Raw genomic sequence first — 6,548 nt, 5'->3', positions numbered from 1 at the left:
CCCTTTACCTTTATTCTGTATGTATCTCCCTTCTTTAAATGTGTTTCCTGTCAACAACATATTGTAGGGTTCTAACTTTTGATCCAGCTAGCTATCTGTCTCTGTTTGATGGGAGAGTTTATCCCATTCACATTTACAGTTAAAATTACTAATTCTATATTTTCTGCCATCATATTATCCCCAGATTTTGTTTTTTCCCTTGCCCTCCCTGCACCCCTTCCCCAGTATTGAGCTTATGAGCCCCACTTGCATCACACAGCCCTCCCCCTTTAGTATCCCTCCATCCTCCCTTTAAATCCCTTTCCATTTCTTGTAACCTTTCCTTATTACTCTTTTCCTTTTCCCTTTTTAATGAGGTGAGAGAGAATTTTCTGTAAAACCAATATGTCAACTATTTTCTCTTTGAGCCAATTCTGTTGAAAGTAAAGTTCACACAATTTTCCTCCCCCTCTCTAACTTCCCTCAGATATGATAGGTTTTCTTTGCCTCTTTGTGGGATGTAGTTTTCCTCTTTTTTCTCTCCTTTCCCCTTTATCTGACACTATCCTCTTTCCATTTCTACTTCCCTTTTTTTTTTTTTGTTATATTAGTAAAATCAAATTACACATGTAGTCTTAGTGCATATCCAGAACAGAAATACAGTTCTTAAGAGTTCCTTTTACTTTTTTTCTGCTTCTCTTGAGACCTATGATTGGAGATCACATTTTTTGTTTAGATCTGGTTTTTACCTTAGAAACAAATGGAATTCATCTGTTTCATTAAATGTCCATCTTCTTCCATGAAAGAAAATGCTATACTTACCTGGGTAGTTTATTCTTTGGTGCATTCCAAGTTCTTTTGCTTTTCAGAATATCAGATTCCACTGCCTTCAGTCCTTTAAAATAGAGGCAGCCAGATCTTGAGTGACCCTTATTGTGGCACCTAGGTATTTGAATTTTTTTTCCTGGCTGCTTGTAATATTTTTTCCTTAGTCTGATGGTTCTGAAATTTTGCCACAATGTTCCGTGGAGTTTTGTGGGGGTTTTTTGGTCTTTTTCAGAAGGTGTTCAATGAATTCTTTCAATGCCTATTTTACCTTCTGGTTCTATTATCTCTGTGCAGTTATCTTTGATGATTTCCTGTAAAATAGTATCTAGGCTTTTTTTTTTCATCATAATTTTAAGGAAGTCCAATAATCCTCAGATTATCTCTTCTAGATCTATATTCCAATTTGTCATTTTTCCAATTAGATATTTGACATTTTTCTCCAAATTTTCAGTTTTTTGTTTTTGCTTGACTGATTCTTGGTGTCTCAATGAATCATTCATTTCTATTTGTTCAATTCTGATTTTTAATGAAGTATTCTCTTCATTAGCTTTTTTTGCTTCTTTTTGTATATGTCCAATTGAGTTTTTAAATGAGTTGTTTTGCTCTATGGAATTTTTTTTCCATTTCACTAAATTTGTTTTTTAGTTAGTTATTTTCTTTTTCCAATTCACAAATCCTACTTTCTTGGGAATGCTTTACCTTTTCCAATTCCTTAATTCTGTTTCCCCTCATTTCCTGAGAGTTCTTTGCCTTTTCCAATTCACAAATTCTGTTTCCCTGCACTTCCTTCAGGAAGTTGTTTACCTTTGCCAATTCACATTTCAGGAGTTTGTTACTCTCTTGCATAGCTTCTCTTTCCTTTCCCCATGTTTCTTCTCACTGAGGTTTTTAATAGTCTGTTCTAGGAGAGAATTATTTGGGTTAGTGTCTTGAAGCTGTTTGCTGTTAGTCTCCCCGAGATCCCTGCTCTCTTTCTGTATAGAAGCTATCAATCGTTTTCTTCATTTTTTTTTACTCATTTTTTTAAAGCCTTCAGGGTCTGTCTTCAGGGCAAGGAGATTACCAGCTTCCTCTGCATACCAAGGATTGGTATATGGACAGGAGCTGTCCTCTCAATGAGCTGCAAAGAAAGGCGGAGCTTCAGGAGGACTCTGGGAAGAGCTCCACAGGGAAGTGAGTAGGCTTGGGTAACAAGGGCCAGGCTGTGTAAGTGCCCTGCGAGGAGCCCTGCTGTGAGGATTAGCAACTGCCTTGGGGCTAGAGGTTAAGCAGCAAAAGTATCACTGCCCCCCACAAACACCTGCTTTGAGTATTAGCAGATGCCCTATCCCTTACCACACTGGAAGTATCTCTGCCTGGTGAGAGCAATCAAGCTGGGGAAATTCCACTATCCCAGGGCGAGCCCCCCACTGTGCATATGAGAGATTGCCCGGGGCTGTGCCTCTGCTGTGTGTGACTGCCCCCCAACAAAAGCCCATCGCTGTAAAATGCCATGAAGAGCTGTGTTATGGTCTGTGCTGAGTCACTTCTGGCCCTAGGTGGGCAAAGTCAGATCCTCTTGGTCTTTAGCATCTCTCAGTGTACCCTCTACCCTAGGCTCCAACTTCTCTGCTGGTCCACTACTCTACAACCAATGCAAAGCAGTCGGGCTATGGCAGAGCTCTATGTAAACCTTCCAACCACAGAGGCCATCCCTGCTCATGATTATCCCTGCCCTGTGCCTGTCTATTTCCACCATTCAGGACAAGCCTTTTCTGGCTATATTCCAGATTATCTTCGGCTGGTGAGTTGTTGTACTTCCAATCTTTGTGGGTTTTACCAGTCAAGTGCCATTTTTGAGGCTGATTTTAAAAATTGGTAATGAGGGTGAGAGGAGCTTAGATTCTCATGTATGCCTCCTCTGCCATCTTGGCTCCACCCCCCAAAACAGACCTTTTTTGAACTTCTTCTAAAATATCTTCTGCTGGAAATTTGTTATACTTGAAATATTTGTGGGTTCTCTCCAAAACCTGTTCAGAGTTTGATATACTGTTGATCTGAGGGATGCTAAAAGGTACTCAGACAGAGGCATGTCTACTCTCTGCCATCTTGGCTCTCTGCCTTATGTGTGTGTGTTTTTGTGTGTGTGTGTGTCTGTATTCTTTATTATGGTTTTGTGAAATAGAATGTCAGTTGTTCCAATTCACAAAGAAGCAGGAACCATTTCTGTTTTAAGAAGTATACTATTAGTGCAGCTAGATGGCACAAGGGATAGAGCACCAGCACAGGAATCAGCAGAACCTGAGTTGACATGCAGGTGCAGAAGCTTAAAGCTTAAACGCTATGTGACCCTGGACAAATCACTTTACCCCAATTGTCTCACAAAAAAGGAAGCATACTTTCCAGCTGAATTTTTCTTTATTCAAAGAAAAATGAATATGCCATGCACTTTAACTTCTTCCATTTTCTATCCTATTATCCTTCCATGTCAAAAAATTCGATTTAAAACGTTTTCTTCTCCCATTTATGCGGTCTAGTCGTATACAACAATTTTCAATATCAAAATTACACTTTCCATGGTTTATCCATGGTGGTTCGCATGGACTTAAACGACATTTGCCATGAAGGTCGTTCACACATCCATCACTTTGAATTAGGAAACTAAAATCTGTTAAAAGAAGAAAAAAGATGTTTTGAAATCTATCTTTATAAATCCATAGAAAGGGGGATATTTTATTGTAATCTGAATCATAGATTAGAGAGTTTATTCATTAGCTTGAATTTTTTAAACATAATCTTTCCATAAAGAATATAATATGGTAAAATGGAAACAAAACATACTGGTCTTGAAAATAGATGTACTGGATTTTACTCTTAAAATGACATTTTTTAAAAACAATGTAACCTTGTGAATTTCACTTCTCTGAGACTTTATTCAATTACCTATAAAATGGGAGACATCTTACTCATACTAAACTACATTAAAAGATTATGAAAAGAATGAAATGAGTATAGAGACTGGATGGACGCTTTCACTGGTACAACATGTGTAACTATGTGTCAGTTCATAGTAAACTCCCATGTCTCTACATAAAGAGCTCGACCTAACACCTGACAAATTTGTCCCTTAGACAAATATTTCAGATGAGTTATCTTGCATGAGTAAGTTAATCTTGATTTATCTTAGCTTCATCATTTGTAGAATGACAATAATAAGTTCAATTTTTTTTTTAAATTTGAAAACAGGGGCACCTAGGTGGGTGGCATTATGGATAGAGCACAGGTTCTGGAGTCAGAGGACCTGAATTTAAATCTGGCCTCAGAAGCTTGACATTTAGTAGGCTGTGTGATTCTGCCCAAGTCACTTAACATTGATTGCCTCCCCCCCCAAAAAAAAAAAGAAAGAAAGAAACAAAAAGAAATAAAACAAAGGAAAAAAGTAGAGAAAAGAAAAAAAAAACTAAGTGTTAGCTATCACTGCCAAATATTAAAACAGGCTCAGATTCATCGTAGGGGAAACTCAAGAAAACGAGTTCCTTTGTCACTAGAAATGGATTATCTAAAGGTCACAAATAAACAGAATATTTAGATTAGGGTCCTATTATAATACCTAAATTATTCCCTGTAATTTTATAGATAGGTTAATGAGAATCATGAGAAAAGGGGAACTGGTAAGTTTACATAAGCATTAAATATCATAACCAAGATCTGAACCCAAATCTTGTGTGCTTTTTCAAATACAACCTGGTAAACCTCAATTTCCTTATATAAACAATCTGATGAAAATGTTATCAATACAAAAAATGGTTTGTGGGGGACAAACAAACTGAAGCAGTGAGGAATTCTTAATCTGAGAGACAAAACAACAGTGTTTCAAAGAAATATCATCTAGTAGCTTTGGCCAGGAATAAGAGTATATAGAAGCTTTTGTACATCATGAGATGAAGAGAGAAAGAAGTATTATAAATCCTCCAATAGCCAAATATTTCTTAAATATCTACTATATCCTAGGCATTGTACACAATAATAGGAATCTTTATATAAACACAGAAATAGTGCATCATGCTGAAGCAGAAAAAATTGTTTATTATTTCATTTTTTGGCATGAATGGCATTTGAGTTTGAATCCAAGCTCTGTCATTCTCATTACTTCTGTGACTTTGGAGTAGCTATGACTTCAGTTTTTCATCTATAAAATGTGGTAGAGACATTCCTAGATCCATTCTCTAACACCAACAGGATCCTACAAATCTGGTGTGATTCTGAAAACACATTGTACCTAACCAATCTGGCCTAACTTCTTGGACTTTAGAAGAGTTTTGAAAACACATAAACATTTCAAAGTATGATTTCTCAGTGCCCTTTCTCCCCAGCCCTTCCTTCACATGGCCATAAGTACATCACTGTCTACCTAAATTTTTTCTCATACTGAGCTTAAAGTAAGGGGATGAAGCTTTTCCTTTCATCTCCCTTAGTGCCAGACAGGTTCCAACATTAATCCAAATTCTTGTCAATGCATGAGGAGCCATATTGAGCTCATCCTCCAAAATCAATTTAAAAATCAATTTACTCCTTACCTGTGTCAGTACTGGAGATCATCACAAAGAGCACCATGAAAACCAGGTAGAAGCTCCTCATGATAACTGTTGACTGGAAACTGGGAATTGCAGGAACACCAGGGAAGCTCAACCAAGGAGAGGCTAGGAGGACATAAGACAAGTGATTTCAGAACCGGCTGGAACACTCTGTTGTCCTTGACTGAATTCACTTCAGTTCCTACACACTTGAACTTGACAGAAGGAAAGTTCTCAATCACTGGAATGCTATTACACACACACATATATATAGCTAGGAGGTTAACCAATACCGAAGGAACATGGAGATTTTTAAAAGATTACTCAATCCACAATAAAATTATATATCATCTCATATATTATACAAGCAGAAAAGAGTCCAAGTCATGTGGACTCTTTTTCCACTCTCTGGCTAAAAGTAAATTGGAATGAGGAGGACCAAGCTGAATGTTTTGGCTAAGATAGCTTCAGTCAGAGATACCTTCTTCCTGAAGGAGAGCCTCTTCTAAGGCCAAACCAATATAATAAACATGAAAAAATCTATTTAAACTAATTACTTATTTAGTGTCATGTGAAAACTACCAAAAATCGATTTGTAGGGCTAGAAAAAATAATAACTTAGATTTGGAAAAACAACAGTCAGGATATAAAGAAAATAAATGAAAAAATATTTGAAGGTTTAGCCTTTTCAGATTTCACAATGTATTATCAAGAGGTAATCACCAAAATTATCTCCTTAGCTAAAATGTAGAGTGGCAGATTAGTAGAAAACAGTAGAAACACAGTAAACAAGAAGAAAGACCTACTGTTTTGGGAAAAATACTCATCATCTGGCAAAAACACTGAGAAACTGGAAAACAGTGAGAATGAACTAGGTTTAGTGTACTCTATATCAAGATGAAATCAAAATGAGTAAATAATTTAAACATAAAGGATGATACAGTTTAAAAAAAATGAAACCGAGTAATAATTTACTTGTCAGATTCATCAAGAGGGGAAAATTTATGATTGAACATAAAAAGAACATTATAAAATATGAAGTGAATAATTTTAAACCTATTGCATTATAAGGTTTTTTGCACAAATGAAACCAATGCAGCCAAAATTAGAAGGAAGACAAAATGTGATTAAAAATGTTTGCAGCAACTTTTTTGATAAAATCCTCATTTCCAGTGAAATGGACATTGT

The 6,548-nt window shown here is 36.5% G+C and overlaps 1 long non-coding RNA gene across 1 annotated transcript; it reads right to left on the bottom strand.

The window, feature by feature from the left end:
- Positions 1-3,185: 3,185 nt before the first annotated feature.
- On the bottom strand, positions 3,186-5,604 carry LOC141555232 (uncharacterized). The gene is made up of 2 exons (XR_012486106.1): positions 5,364-5,604; positions 3,186-3,454 (listed from the first exon to the last, which is right to left on the bottom strand). It is a non-coding gene; the product is annotated as an uncharacterized LOC141555232 (long non-coding RNA).
- Between the last annotated feature and the right edge of the window lie 944 nt (positions 5,605-6,548).

The sequence above is a fragment of the Sminthopsis crassicaudata genome, chromosome 2 (assembly GCF_048593235.1).
Source record: "Sminthopsis crassicaudata isolate SCR6 chromosome 2, ASM4859323v1, whole genome shotgun sequence".
NCBI classification, from domain to species: Eukaryota; Metazoa; Chordata; class Mammalia; order Dasyuromorphia; family Dasyuridae; genus Sminthopsis; species Sminthopsis crassicaudata.
This window is presented reverse-complemented; position numbering and strand designations above follow the sequence as displayed.